General features: G+C 47.1%; 1 protein-coding gene and 1 non-coding gene across 2 annotated transcripts in view; both read right to left on the bottom strand.

Annotated features, from left to right (window-relative positions):
• The window catches only part of ST8SIA2 (ST8 alpha-N-acetyl-neuraminide alpha-2,8-sialyltransferase 2), a 76,264-nt gene that overhangs the window by 47,226 nt on the left and 12,811 nt on the right, over positions 1–16,227 (bottom strand). The window lies entirely within an intron of this gene.
• LOC114680067 (small nucleolar RNA U109) lies at positions 4,705–4,835 on the bottom strand. Its single transcript, XR_003732137.1, has one exon. It is a non-coding gene; the product is annotated as a small nucleolar RNA U109 (small nucleolar RNA).

Raw genomic sequence — 16,227 nt, 5'->3', positions numbered from 1 at the left:
TGCTAAGGACATCTGGAGGCTTGAGCTTCAAGGTCATATTTCCCAAACTGTAAGAACTAGAGGCTATTGTCCATGCCACTCACTACTTATAATACAGTCAGCCTTTCTAATCACATTCCATAGCGGCTCCAGGGTTCTGTATTCTCTAGGACATGAGTCAGCAAACTTTTCCAAGGAGGCCAAATGTAAATTTTTTAGGCTTTATGGGCCAAGAGGAAAAACAGACGGTACTATGCAGGTACTTAAGTAACAAGAGAGAAAATAAGTTTCCACCATTATTTATTGACAAAATTTAAGCTATAATAATAATTGAGACCATGTTTTTGTCATAAAAAACTTCATTAGGACTGCTAATGAGAATAATGTAATTTTGCAGGGAGGGCATATGATTTTGCTTATTGGGATTCAAAGTTAGTATCCAGCCATCATGATGGAAAGGTAGCCTTGTTCTTCTACAAAGCTTGCTTTGTTCCTTGCTTCTCTGAGACACTGTTATCTTCCCTCTTGTGAACACACCAGAATGTGATACCTGAATCTCTCTTTAGGAACTTACCCTCTACCTTTAAAGCATTGGGGAACTTTTCATACAAGGAAGCAGGTTAAGAGAGTAAGCTCTGAGTTAATGCTCCCTGGGTCTGTAATTATAGCTGAACAAATCATTATCTGTATGATCTTTGAGTATTACTTAACCTATCTAGAAGCTTCCATCTGTTTTCTCATCTATAGAGTAATAAATAGTATCTACTTCACGGGTTCGTTGTAAAGATCACATGAGTTAATGAATGCAAAGAGTTCAAACAGTGTTCGATGTATTGTAAATCATTCGATACTAATGTTATTCTTCTTTTGAATTTTTCTATTTTTGACTGGAGGACAAGCCATGTAATAACAAGGAGCTGGCTGGATTTCAGCTGTGAGCCAATGTTTGCTGATTCCTGCTCTAGGACGTGAAAAGCAAAACACCCCTTGTCCTCACTAGGAGGAATCTTTGCCATATTTCTGCCTGATGACATCCTTCTGGTAAAGCACGACTTTCCTGAGGTTACGGTTCCAGCAGGGAGAATCATGAACTCCTGCACTGCCAGCTCATTACCAGTGTGAAAACTACCATGGATCTTGCTGAAAGCTGGCATTGGCTACTTTTGGATTGCCAGCCAGGACCCATTGTGACAGTACAGGTGGCTCCTTGCAGCAGCTTCAACATTACAGACAGCAAGCAGTACTTCCAGTAAGGTCTTTGCACCCAATTTAGATGTGTTCCCAGTTAGATTTAAACTCATGCCTTCTTCCAGTTTGTTACTCTCCCCCAATTTCACACACACAGCTCTTGCTCCCCAAGACGGGCAGAATAGCTTTAGTGAGGTGCTCAACAGACTTTGAGATACTTTTCCTATATAGCAAGTCTTAGCCTTGTACTGAAGCTCTTGAACCTCATAGATACTGAGACACCGCTGGGCACAGCAGCTCTGGAGATCTATGTTGGTATCAACCTTGATAGTGTTGTTTCCACAACAGTTGCCATGTCTGGTATTTGGCTTCTTAGGGTGTTGCAGGGGCCAATTGGGGAGAATTTTGGGTGTCTCTCTTTTTATGATGACCCCTGAGCTCTCCTTATTGACTGCTCAGTTATTTTCTTGCCATCCCTTCTGCCTTCAATTTAAATATTAGCTTGATTGGATTCATCCTTTTGCTTTGATTCCAGCAAACTTTTGCTTGTTAATCAGCTTTTATTGGTGTACAAAAGGTACCAGCTCACTCTCGGCTCTCTCCTTTGCTCAACTTCAGAAAACATCCCTAAGAACTCTGGGCTTTGATTATGTTCCAGTCAATTTCCCTAGTCTTTACATAAAAGTACTTAGAGGCATCTGCACATCAAAATGCAAGTAAACAAGTCACTTGGATGCCAAGCATTTCTCACTGCAATTGTTCCTGATCCTTCCTCTTTCTCATAATGAAACTGTGGGTCACCTATAACCAGCGGGAGACAATATAACTTATCATCCAAACCAGAACACTTTTGGAGTGAACAGAAATGCCAACCAGAGAGGATTCATACACAGGGACTACCAACTGAAGCAGGACTCGTCCTCTGATCTGCACCCATCTTATAAAGGAGACAGACTTTAAAATACAGACTTCTGGCTGTGTGCAGTGGCTCACACCTGTAATCCCAGCACTTTGGGAGGCCGAGGTGGGTGGATCACAAGGTCAGGAGATCGAGACCATCCTGGCCAACATGGTGAAACCCCGTGTCTAACAAAAATATAAAAAATTAGCTGGACGTAGTGGTCCATGCCTGTAATCCTACCTACCCCAGAGGCTGAGGCAGGAGAATCACTTGAACTCAGGAGACGGAGGTTGCAGTGAGCTGAGATCGCGCCACTGCACTCCAGCCTGGCGACAGAGCAAGACTCCATCTCAAAAAAAAAAAAAAAAAAAAAAAAAAAAAAAAAAAAAAAAAAAATCAAAACCGAAAACCAAAACCAAAACAAAACCAAAAACAGATTTCTAAGATAGTGCTGCATTCTGAAATCCTTAACACTCAAAACCCCAGAAACCAAAGCAATTAAAACCCAGGACAATATACATATGTATGCTGTTGGTTGAACTGGACCTAGTGAAAAGCTGTGGGCAGAGAGGACTACTTCTCTATGGTGCTCATGGCTATAGAGCCTTTGCTGAGTTCCCCCATGCCGATTTCGGAGCTCCCTGCTATACAATGAGCCTGGGCCTCTCACCATGCCTCGACGTCCGGGACATACCTGCAGAAGGGTGCCCCCTATATTCAGCCACTATTATCTCTATGCATTCGGCTTCAGCACCCTTTCCCCAGATCATGGCCCGGCACAGGATCCCCGTCCTGCTCATCTCTGCGTTGCTGTGGGAGGGCGTATTTCCTGCACATCCAGGGTGTTCTAGAGAGGACCACTGAATGAAGAGATGAGCCCAAATCACTGAAGATGACCCTCTTCTGTAAAAAAGAGGATTCAGAGACGCCCATATTCCCCTCAGCGACTTCTATCTCGCTAGCTCTTTGCAAACTTTCGCAGGTTCGTCTATACGAGCTGTCTCTGTTTCCTCACTCCACCCCTGCTTCTTCCGAGCCTGGCTGGTTTGTGTTCCTGTCACTGTACCAAGAGAGCTCTGATATGGCCACCTTGCAATGACATTCTTCAGCCCCCAGATGGCTCGAACCGCATCGGTGTTGGATAAGGGTGGTCACTCCCTCCTTCCTGGAGAGGTGAACTGGGGCTCCCTGGGTCTGGTTCCCAGCTTCTGCCCAGCTCACACGTGGCCCTGGAGAGACCTTGTCTCTGGGAGTGGGGAGGCAAATGTTCCCTTGGACGCCCCCTGGAGGAAACATGAGGTGGCTGAGAGACATGACAAAGGATCCCAAGTGAAGGGATGGCTTAGAGTCCCCAGGGCATCTTTAAGAGCCTTCTGGCCCAGAAAATCCATTATTTTACGTCATCCCCTTGCAATATTTAAGACTTCATTTAAAACGGCATAAAATTCCTCCTTGATCCTACTGTTCCCCTGGCAGAGGTGCCACAATTAAAAATTGTGATTTTTCTCTATATTTACACCCAACAAGATTTTGTTCAGCATTTCTTTCTACAGTTTTTCTTACTAAATGAAAGTTTTGTAAAATTTCCAAATACAAAACACCATTTGAATATATACATATATATTTTCAAAACAGCTTCTCTCCCCTTCAACCTAAGTTCACCCTGTAAGAGTGATGCCTCCACCATCCCAAGTGACCATTCTTGTTCCAGACAGGACAAAAATTCTCTTGCCTGTCTCTTCCTTAGACAGGGATGCAGATTCCAAGACATCAATTAAAAATAGTAAGAACTTCATTCCCTTGAGCCCCTCCATGTGCCAGGCACTCTACTCTTTTTATTTTATTTTATTTTATTTTTTTTGAGGCAGGGTCTCACTCCCGTCGCCCAGACTAGAATGTAGTGGCGTGATCACGGCTCACTGCAGCCTCGACTTCCTGGGCTCAGCTGATTCTCCCACCTCAGTCTCCCAAGTAGCTGAGACTACAGGTATGTGCCACCACATCCCACATTTTTTTTTTGTTGTTATTTTTAGTAGAGATTGAGTTTTGCCATGTTGCCCAGGTTGGTGTTGAACTCCTGGGCTCAAGTGATCTGCCGGGCTCAGCCTCCCAAAGTGCTGGGATTATAGGCATGAGCCACCACGCCTGGCCCATAGTAACTTTCTTATTTCTGACTTGATTTTAGAAATAGGACACCAGGCTCAAAAAGGTTAAGTGATTTGCCCAGGGTCACCCAGCAAGCAAAGCAGCAAAGCTTTGATCGTGATCTGCATGAAGCCCAGACTCCTATGCCTGCAGAAAGTGGGCCCCTGCATCCTGCCCTTCACCTCCTGCCCAGGAGGATTTAATATATGTCGAGGAGGCCCCAGAGAATTAAGAGGAAGCAAGGGTTACTCAGCAAATAGTTGTGAGATGGCAAGTTAGCTAAGTGGGAAAATATTCAAGCTAGACTCTCCACTCACATTACACTATAAGGATAAGATGTGACCCAGCCATTCAAAGCGATGCATAGGAGCAGTTTTATATGAAAATTCATGCAATCCTCCATTGCTCAGTTATTCAGCGTCCATTATTGACAGTCACTGGGCCTTGCACTGCAGATACATTGTTAACCTCAGATGTTATTTTTCCTTTTTTATTATAGGAGAAATATACTACACAGAACCTTAACCAAGAGGTTGGCAGCACTGCAAACTCCTCATTTCATTCATGTCGCATGGTATGGATAAATCCATGCTCTTTAAAGAGAAGCAGAATGCCCATCCAGGATGCCATGCTTTGCTCCTGAGCCTGCCACGAGGGGACTTGAAAGACCTCTGCCTTCAACCTGGCTTTCTTCCCTCTCTTTTGTTCCCTTCCTGATGTACCTGCATTCAGACACAGCATCCCTGTGAATGTCAGCTGCAGCCTCTTCATAAGAGAATTTCTGGGGGGCACTCAGTTTGGGGAGGACTTTGAAGTCACTTTTCTTCTGGGTATTTGATGTGTCCCCCTCCCCACCTGCCCGGTTCTAAGGCAATGGCCACTCCCTCTGCTCCAGCGGCCATGGTGGTTACCATTCAGGAAGCCTTGGTGTCAGATGGAAGGAGGATGGATGGGACCACCAGGAGGGGACTGGAATTCTGGTTCCTGATGGGTTCTAGTTTTGTAGCCCTAGACCTCTCTCAGTCTTAATGTTCTCCTCTCTTAACTGGGATCCTGCTGTAGGATTAAAATAAGAAGGACTGGACAGATGTGGATGTTAGTTGCAGTATTGTTGAAGGTGATGGCTACTGCCCTTTGGAAAGGAACAAACCAGTTGCTGCCTGTGGAGTTTGACAAGTCCCCTTGGAAGAGCTGTCCTTGGGGAAGTTGATTTTGAACAATGCAGTCCATTAGGGAGAAATAAGAAGCAATGGAGGAGAGAAAGTGGAGTGTGCTAGCATGGTAGAATCGCACTGCCTGCTGTTGCCCCTGTAGTTTTCATGGATGGAGTGCTGGGGGCCCGTTCAGAGGTGGGCCTGCTGGGGACTGGACATGTGCATTTTCTTTTCCTCAGCAAAAGAGGCACATCTGAAGATCACGTGGCCAGGAGGTGGGCGAGGCCTGCCCACAATCCACGGGGCTGTGCAGGACTGAACCCCGGCGGGTCCCTGGCATGGAGACCCTTGCAGCATGTCCCTATCTCTCCTGGAGCGGGTCCAACGGGACGTTCTCTCTGCTCTACCAGTGACCTAAGCATGACCCCGAAGTACCCCTTAGGCCATAGACTCCTGCCTCCTTCATCCTCTGGCAACACTTTCTCCAGGTTTTCTTTGAACTTCTCTTTCCCAGCCTCTCAGGATGCTGGGGTTGGTGTGAGCATGCCGCTTTTCCAAACCCTGCTTCCATTGTCCCTCTGTGTCTGATCTGCCTCTGGACACCTCACTCCTGGTTCCAGTCACAGCACATCCTGGCTGCCTCCACACACCTCCCACCCACCTCCACGCCTTCCACCTGCCTCTCCCGGTGTCCTCTCAGGGAATGGCAGCTGCCCCTAGTTCATTCAGAATCAGGGTGATGTCCACACTCCCCACTCTCCCTCACCACACCCCCACCTTCAAGAGTCCCCAGCCTCCAGATTTGAGCTCTCCCACCTGAGAAGGGTGAGTGCCAGTGTCCTCGTCCCTCTGCCCTGAATCTCTCCTGTGCCTCTGTCTAATCTGCCCATGTGCAGAGACTGCTTATCTACCAGCCCCTCCTACACAGACACAGCTTTCCAAAATGCAGTGTGCCATGTGCCTCTCTCTCCTTTAAACTCTTCAGGGTCTCTTACCGACCCCTGCAGCTTTCAGAATCAGGTTCAGATTCCTTAGCATGGCACAGAGACCCTTTCTGAACTGCCCCTTCAGCCTCATCTTCTTTTCCACACATCCACCTCCTACCCCAACAAGGCAAGGGGCAGTTTCTGGAATGTGTGACTCAGTTCACAAGGCTGTGTCTTTAAATATCGTGCCCTCTCTCTGGAATCCCTTGTTCTATTTTTCATTTGCTGATCTCAGAGTTTATAAACTGCCAGCCCTGGGTCATATCTGGCCTAAATATGTGTTCAGGCGCTTGCATGTTCAACGTTTTTAAAATCAGAGGCTACTGTTTAAAACTCAAGAGACTAGTCGTTATAAAATATCCTCATTTCTGGCTCCTTTTAAACAGTCAAAAGATCTGGTAACACTGAACTATAGTCATTGGTGGAGTTGGGAAGTATCGGTGTCCTCTTGTTAGGGGGGCAGGGGAGGGGTGCATATGCTACATTTTTCTACAGTCCGCACTACTCCCTATTGTCTCACTCCGAGCATCGTTACTTATGTCTGTGACTTGCCTGGACCCTAAAGGCATTTGAATTTAAGATCCCTAGACTCATCCTCCTATCAATTACAAAATTCAGCTCATGTCACTTTCTCCACAAACTTCCCTGACTCAAAAGCCCCTCCTGTACCAGATTCATTAGGACTACAGGCCCTAAGGAAGTGGCAGAGGTGCTAGTTTCTTGCCCTTTCTCAGTCTCAGCTGACCAGATGCTTATTGATAAAATCAAGCAGAAGCAGGAGGAGGAACACCTAGGGGCATGGTCCTTTTCCCTCTGTGATGTTCAGAAACAAATGCTTAGGAGAAGGAAATTCAGGAGCTACATGCTTCCTAAGATGCTTGATGAGGCTGCTTCTTGAGCTTGCTGATGACCAACAGATAGAATAGGAAGAGGAAGCCAGCCCTGGCCTCTGGAAGAGTAATAGTCCCAGGTGTCTTCTGGCATCAGCCGTGACGTCTGTCCCCACCTTTCCCAGCCCAAGAACTTTTAGGAGCCCAGGGCTCTGGGGAGGAAAGGGGGTGGAGGAGAGGTTCTGCCTCTTGGGTCCTCCCTGTGAGCCACTTCCTGATTGGCTTGGGGAAAGCCCAAAGATGGGTTCAGGGTGGAAGAAATTAACTCCAGCCATGTTGATTTAGGGCATGGGAAATGGCTGCATCCAACTAATGCCACAATAGCTTGTGGTGGGTGATGTCATAGAGAGGATAGTGGCCCCAGGGATGTGACCAGCTTGATGCTAGAATCAGGTGTCTGGATGCAAACATGAGAAGAACCTTGCTCGGATGGATGGATGTTGAGAACAGTAATTATTACCAGAGTTAATGCTGCCTGGGCCCTTGCCACATGGCAGTCCCTGCTGTGGATTTACTCCTTTCATCCGCGTCCCAACCCTATGAATTGGGCATTTTTCTTCCTCCAATTTACTTAGAGATGTTAAGCATCATATGCCAAGATTGACAGTGAGGAGGGAGCTCTAGGTGGAATTTGAATACAGCTCTGTCTGACAGATTGTCTCCAAATTGGAAAGTAGGTACAAAGTTGAGGTGGGGGTGGGGGCTTGTCAGAACCTGAGCTGAGTCAAAACTGGAATGTAGTGTCACAGGAACAAACTGACAAGGGAAGCCAGAGGACAGGGCCAGGCAGCCAATGTACCTGGGTCACTACACCTGACTCCAGACAGACGCCAGAGCTTCACCCAGCCAGATCCGAGAGGCAGAGGTACGAAGCCAGGTCAGGGCAAGGGGAGCGTGTGCAGGGACCTGGGTTGTCCCCTGTGATTTTATTCCTATGTCTTCCTTCTTGGCAGTTCTGGCCCTTTGCTTTTAATATTTCCAGCAAATTCCATCAGGACATTCAGGCTGTGCAGAAGGCAGGGAGGCTGGCTTCTGTTCTGAACACCCATAGAAGAGAGGTACAAAGAAGAATCAATGGGTCCTTCCCTCCTTTGCTTTTCCCGTTGCCCTGAGTGCCAGCACAGACTGTCACTTTGGGCTGGGCCTGGAGGGGGCATGAAAGTCACAGCCTATTAGCCCCCAGGGTCTGGGCTGGTGGCTGTAGATGGTGCCCTGAGGGCAATGGCCGAAGGTGTCATTGAGGGCGTCACATTCAGGGCTGCCTCAGAGCCTCACCCTCTCCCCACACTCCTGCCATCAATTTCTTATAGAAAACTTCAGGAAAGAAGGCCGGAGTGAAAGGGCATTGTCTGCTGTTCTCTAGGGATTAGAAGAATCCAAAGGCAGAGAGAATTCTTCCCTGCTGACTTCTCAACATGACCACAGGGGCCGGACAAGTGGACAGATTTAACCCTTTTGTCCTGGGCAGATCACATGCATGTGTGAAGCACCCTGGCACACAAAGGGCTTCCTGGGGCACATCTGGAACAGGGCAGTACTTCAGTAAGTGTGCAGTGAGGATGCACAGAAACTACCCACCCCCTGGCCAAGAGGAGGAGGGAAACGGGATATGGCCTCCCTGTTTTCTTGACAAACATGCCTCTTTGATACAATACTATAAAAATAAAATGAGGTGGCAAATGAGAACACAGGCTTCAGTGTGGTCCCTAGCTCCACCTTAATCACATATTCTCCACACAGAATATCCAAGATTGAGTTTCCTCACTCCTTGAAAAGGGTGAACTGTGAAGAGTAAAAGAGGTAATGAAAACATATCAACAGCTGGCAGATGCTATTTTCATTTTAATGTAATTATTGTTCTGATTAAAAGTTTTTTGAGAGGAGGATAGGTTATGGCTGAGTTCTACCTTCCCTTCTTTTTGTTTCAATTAACATGCCTTTCTTTATTGAGCATTACGGAGCACCTACTCTGCAACAGGCAGTGAGCGGGGCTCTGGGGTCACAGTGGGAATGGAGACAGATAGTCTCCAGTTTGAAGATGCTTAAAACAGAAATTTGGGGACATGAAACAACTCACTGCCTCCCCTGCCCCCCACCCACCCCACACCAGACAGCAAAGGAACAGAGCTATAAACACCTACCCATTACTGGGCAATGCTAAGAAACAGAGGCAAGGGCTGGGTGTGGTGGCTCACACCTGTAATGCCAGCACTTTGGGAGGCCAAGGCGGGCGAATCACTTGAGGCCAAGAGTTCAAGACTAGCCTGACTGACACGGTGAAACCCCGTTCCTACTAAAAATACAAAAAATTAGCTGGGTGTGGTGGCATACGCCTGTAATCCCAGCTGCTTGGGAGGCTGAGGCATGAGACTTGCTTGAACCTGGGAGGCAGTGGTTGCAGTGAGCCAAGATCACACCACTGCACTCCAGCCTGGGAGACAGAGCAAGACCCTGTCTCAAAACCAACCAACCAACCAACCAACCAACCAAACAAACCAAAAACACAGAGGCAAGTGGTGGTGGATACCAGACTGCATGGATACTTGAGAGCGGACAGGAAGGGCTGTTCCAAGAGATGGCATTTGTCAGAACTCTGAAGGAAGACAGGGAGCCAGCCTTGCAAAGGGCTGTGGGAAGAATATCAGGCAGAGAGGTCTGCATGAGCCACAGATTGAAAGGCAAGAAGAGCCTAATGGGTTAGAGAATCTTCCCTTTAAAATTCACCATGTTTCCAGGCCCTGCTCACCCCGGCAGATGGTCTCTGAACCTTCATCCCTCCTCTTCCCCTCCCTACTTCTGCCATTTGGTCTCATTTTCACCTGACTGTGACCGTATCATTGAACCTCTCCCCCTTTCCTTCCCTCCTCTCATTTCTTTATTTTTACAGATGAACTATTTTATTTGTAAAACATTCTTCTCCTGCCTGCCTCCACCCCTCGCCTGCTTCTACTTCCTTTTCACACCTCTGACAAGGCCAGTCTGCCCTCACTGGCCCCTTTATCAGGGACCTCTCTTTGGAATCTCGCTTCACCCCACAATTCCAAGAAAGGAGGTCTCTCAAATGCCACTGGGGATCTGCTGACAACCTGGCCTGAGGCCCTCCTCTGTAAGGACCCTCCTGCCAGGAGCACCCGCCTGTCTTGCCTTGCTTCTTCCTCTTGGTTGTCTCGTACTTCTCTCACTGCCCTTCTGCATGGCCTTTGCTACCTTGGTTTTCTGTTTCCAATTCTCGAAATCAGAGCAAAGACCCAAGCTTAATCCTGGGGTCTTTTCTACTTTAGAGATTTTATCTACACTAAGAGTTTCAATTGCCATCTCCCCCACATGGCTTAAGATCTCCACCTCCAGCCTAACTTCTCCTGTTACTCTCTTATGAATTGGTCCCCAGCTGCCCACCATCGAGTTGACTGTGGAGAAGTCACTTCCTGTTTCAGGGCCTCAGTGGCTGTACCTATAGAATGAAAGAGGGGTGGTTCTGCTGCTCTCTCATCCCCTAGTTGCTCCTGCAAGTGGTGGCTTCATAATTTTTAAATTTCTTCACTTCCATATAGATAAACTTGGCCTCTTAAAATCATCATGTTTAAAACCAAACTCACTACAGGACCATAACACACAGCTTCCCCTCTGATGTCCTGCACCCACAGTGGGCTCAGTTGTTCACACAGCGTTACTGACTGTCCCGAGAGTGTTGGAGAGCTGTCATGTCTTCTTCATAATCATGGCTTCCTAAGTCCCTCTTCCTTTTCAACACCCCAGCCCAGCCCTCAATGCTACTCCCCTGGGTGGTCTTCCCAGCACCTGCCCCCTCCAAGCAACTGACGCATCGTCTGCACGTACCTTTGGTCAAAGCACTTCAAGGACCCCAACTGTCCACAGTGGCTCCTCTTAGCTTTTGTGGGTCCCTTTGGGAATCCTTCGAAATGTCTGAACCATCTACTCAGAAAAATGCCTACAATTTCAGGGGGTTTGTGGATCTCCTGAACCCCATCACAGATTCTTCAGAGGTCTCTGGGCCCCATGTTGAACCAAAGAAACCCTCAAAGAATCAAGTCTGAGTTCTTTGGCCCTTGACAGCCTGGCTCCAAGCCCTCCGTCCTCCCCCACTTTCCTCCACCTCTAGGCACTGCCAGAGTCTGTGGCAGCCACATCACAAACGTGAGAACGGCTCCTCCTTGTACACGGGAAACTTCCTTGGTTCTGGCCATTCTCTCCATCTAGGTCACCAATGTCATTCTTTTCCCAGCTCAAGTCCTTGGGCCCTTCCTTCAAGGCCCCAAATCCTGCCTTCTCTCATTCCCAGTCCTTGGTGGGGAACCCCCGCTTTGGAGCTCCTACGGTATGAATCATCAGTACTATGAGCACGCTATTGTTATTTTTGTTTTTATTACCTGTCAGAGCTCACCATGGGAGGTCAGGGATGGCATTTAGGCTGATATACTACACTCATAAGATGTTTGTTGGTGATAATGAATTTTCCTGATAGGTAAGTGAAAAAGACTTCCAAAATCACCACATTTAACTATGCTTGAAAAGAGCTTTTCTACATCCCGTTACATGCACTCATGTGCTTTTCTAAAATGGTATACAGGACATCATTTGACAGGAACACCAATCCTGCTGTGATGCAATTGTCCTCTAAGTGGAACTGAGGGGTGCAGCAATGATGATGCTATTACTCCCCTTCCTGCAAGTTTATCAGGACATTCCATTGAGATGTGAAAATGTCAAATGCAGTGCCTGGCAAACAGTAGATACCCAGTATATTAGCTTGTCTTCCTCTTGCCATATAGCAGCTTTCTTTTCTTTTTAATGTAGAGCAGGTGGTAGGTGAAAATAGACCAACACCTATTTATTGCCCTGCTCTAAAATTTCAGGGCAAGGAATTTAGAGGCATAGCAGCAAATGGATTTGCTATTTCCAGTGAGGCTGAACTCCACTCCACAGGAAAACGCCTTGAGGCAGCTGTCCAGTTTTGTTGCTCTAGAGCAAGTGAAGACCTGTGGGTTCATTGAGTCCACTTTTTATAAATGGGAAAACTGAGGCCCAAAGAGGTTAGGGCCGGCCCTTAGGGCAATGGCCTGGTGGTGGCAAATCCACAACCAAAGCCCAGACACCCAAACTCTTACCTCCAGACACATTCCTCATCATCATACAACAACTCGCTCCCCCACCAGATCACAGGCTCATGAGCACCTTCCCTATGCTGTACTCATCTTTTCAGTTGTCAGCACCCAGCACAGGGCTTGGAAGCACCTGTAAAATGGATTGGATGCATTTTGCTCAAACACAGTTTGCAATGACTGCACAAAGCTCATGGTAACTGTCACAGAAACCAAGCACCAGGAGCCCGTCCTGATGCCTTTCTCCAGGGGCACTGTGAGTGCCTTATAAGGCTGCTGTTTTTGCACCTAATCAGGAGAAGATTGGCTTTTCCAGCAGGGTGGCTCACGGCACACAGTCTGCGCTGGTGACGCTGCAATGCTGCATTTGAGAAATAGTTACTGAGCATTTGCCAGGTATCATGCACTGACTATATAGAGATGAACAGGAAAGAAATGGGCCTTTCCCTCATGAAGAATCATCGAGTGGAAAATGGAAAAAAGCAGAACAAAAGTAAACAGACCACCTAGTCCAGACAGAACAACCCTCTCCAGCAGCTAATCTCTGCCTATTTCCAAGACAGAAAATAAAAACAACACCACACAATGGGACTCTGATGAAGACTAAAAATCCCAAAGTCAACACATTTTACTTTATTTTATCTCAATTGATCTCAACTCCCAAACGCATGAGCTTCAAAAGGTAAGATTAGGTACGATTAAGCCAGCCAGACCAGCATTGATTTGAAAACCCTCCTCCCTAATACAAGACTGAGGAGGTTGCAGGCCCTTATTAATCTCCTTGTTATCAGCTTGATCTCAGCCTGCCTGGAGCCAGCTCACCTGATTCCCAATTCTGGACACATCCCTCCAATCCTCTGGCTTCTGTGCACAAGACCTCAGAGCCCATATAGAACTGTGGATTAGCCTGTTAGGAATACTTACTTAAACTGTGGGCTGGTCTTTCTTCATGAAATGAGGGGTAAAAATGAAATGCCTGTAATCCCAACACTTTGGGAGGCCAGGGCGGGCAGATCACGAGGTCAAGAATTCAAGACCAGCCTGACCAACGTGGTGAAACTCCATGTCTACCAAAAATAAAAAAATTAGCTGGGCACAGTGGCACACACCTGTAATCCCAGCTATTCAGGAGGCTGAGGCAGGAGAATCGCTTGAACCCAGGAGGTGGAGGTTGCAGTAAGCTGAGATCGCGCCCCTGCACTCCAGGCTGGGTGACAGAGCGAGACTCCATCTCAATAAATAAATAAATAAATAAATAAATAAATAAATAAATAAATATGGAACTCAGTGAATTTCAAATCAGACAATTGCACAGGGAGCTAATATAGACCCTACCAAATTTTTTTCTCTTTTGGCCATAGAGAGAAATATGTAAGTGATCCCAGAATATCAGTAACTGGGGCCTATCTCAGCCTCCCTCAAGGAACTTACTCCCTCTCCTTCATCCCTTCCCTCCTTCCTTCCCTTCTTTCTCCAAAAGAGCACCTACTCTCTACCAGGCACTGTAGCAGGAGCAGGAAGTACAACGGGGCACACATCTGAAACAGTCCTAGCCTTCAAGGAGCTACAAGCTAACAAGCAGGAAAGAAACCATGCAACAAACATGGTGTGGGGAGATGTGCCAGAGAGAGGCAGGGAGCTTCAGAGGACGGTGAGATGAGGGTCTAATCTAGTGGTGTTGCAGGGGTGATAGGTCTTCTTGGGCCTAAGGCATCCTCTCCTCTTGGTGGGACCACCAAGGTCTCTTGGAGGAGGGTTGGTGTACACTGTTTCAATCATTCATAAGGCTGTTTTATTCAAGGATTCTTTTGTTGTGTGTTGGGCCGTTTCCAGACACAGTTATAAATGGCTTCCGTAAGTAGGTACTTTCTGAAGGATTAACTCACTCACTCTGGAGAGAAGTTCTGCAAGGAGTTGTCACGAGTTTGCTGCCATCCAGGGCAGATAATGACTATGGGGAAGAAGAAAGGCTGGGAAGTCATTGCATAATCTTCAAACATTTTCCGGGTCTACCTTCATGCGTTTTGCTAACTAGACATTATTGACTTAATACTTTCCTTTAAATTGACTCACTTAAAAACTTAAATAAATTTATCACAAAAGGAATCTTTATACTACTACCATAAATAGAATACCAATATCCCTTGCCCTAAATAGAAGGTAATAGCAAAAATAAATACAGTTAAATTCTTGGCTTCCAGCCTGCTTGGAGGCTTTCTTTATCTGGAAGAGCAGATTGGTTTTAAAAGGCTCCCCTAGACTTGCCTTCCGTCACCCCTAGAGGCCTCCCCTCTCCATTCCCCTGCTTTTTATAACTGAGAGTGGAGTTTGGAATTGGACTGCAGGCTGGGCAGGCCACCAGATCCACTCAGGAACCCCCAGAACTCTAGGGAACTGTGACTACGTACGCCAACTGTGAAGTGGGGCCCTGTGCTGTGTGAATGATCACATCCTAGCCAAGCTCATTAGAGGGCTTAATGACACAGCTGATGAGCGCTTTGCTGTCCAGCTTCTCTAGAAATTTCCTTCAAGTGCTCCAGCACCAGGTCAAGCTTGTTTCTGGACACACTGTATCCTCCTTGGACTCATGTAATAAATCACTTCAACCCTTGGTTGAGATTTCTGCTCCCCTCATCTTACACCTTGGGCCTCATTTGGGAGGACAAAGGAAGAGAAGTAGGCTAACGGCTAAAGGCTAAACCCCTGGCATCTAGGAACAGAGCCAGCTAGATCGCCAAATAGTTTAAGTTCTTTTTCTGTTTCCTAAGCAGTCACTCTATCTGAGTCTCAGTTCACTTGTCCATAAAATGGGTTTTGAAGGGGTTTTATAATAAATGTGTGAAACAATGTATAAAAAGCTCATGGCATACACTCAGGAATCCAACGAGTGGCTGTAGTAAGAATCATTATTCATTTTTATTTGTAGTTTTTTTTTTTTTTTTTGAGATAGGGTTTCATTCTTGATGCCCAGGCTGGAGTGCAATGGTGACATCTCGACTCACTGCAACCTCTGCCTCCTGGGTTCAAGTGATCTGAGTAGCTGAGATTACAGGCACACACCACCTGCTTCAGCCTCCTGAGTAGCTGAGATTACAGGCACACACCACCACGCCCAGCTAATTTTTGTATTTTTGTAGAGATGGGGTTTCGCCATGTTGCCCAGACTGGTCTTGAACTGCTAGGCTCAAGTGATCTACTCACCTCTGCCTCCCAAAGTTCTGGGATTACAGGCACGAGCCACTGTGCCTGGCCAAGAATCATTATTCATTTTTCTGATATCCATTTGGAGGTCACTCTAGGCTGACTCTGTGATGGGCAGTGGAGCCACACTGACAGGCTACCCCTGGTGTGATGGGCCAAGGTCACTGCTTAGGGCAGAGGCTCTGTAGAAGGCTGGGAAACCAATCATTCCCCCAGCAGAGTGTGCATACATTTCACCTGGGAGCTTGTTACTGAGCAGATTCAGATTCCGCAGGTCTAGGGTCTGGAGTAGGGCCTGAGACACTACATTTCTACCAAACATCCAGATGATGTCCATGTTGCTGGTCTGAGGACCACACCGAGTGACAAGGCTCTAGCCCAGTGGTTCTCAAGGTGTGATCCTGAAATGGGCCAGCAGTGTCAGGATCGCCTGGAACCTGTTAAAGATGCAAATTCTCAGGCCCTGCCCCAGGCCTGTGGAAACAGAAACTCCAGGAGGTGTCCAGCGTTCTGTTTTCAACAAGTCCTTGAGGTGACTGTGATGCTCTCTCAAGTCTGAGAATTGGCTTTGGCATCTCAAGCCTCCTGGAATCCACCTCACTTGCTCCTTCCTGCGGTATTATAGAGATTGTGCGGCTTGAGCCTAAAAGGGAAGAGACAGCT

Source organism: Macaca mulatta, chromosome 7 (assembly GCF_049350105.2).
Source record: "Macaca mulatta isolate MMU2019108-1 chromosome 7, T2T-MMU8v2.0, whole genome shotgun sequence".
Taxonomy (NCBI): domain Eukaryota; kingdom Metazoa; phylum Chordata; class Mammalia; order Primates; family Cercopithecidae; genus Macaca; species Macaca mulatta.
The sequence above is the reverse complement of the archived record's forward strand: the minus strand, read 5'-3'. Positions and strand labels throughout refer to the sequence as shown.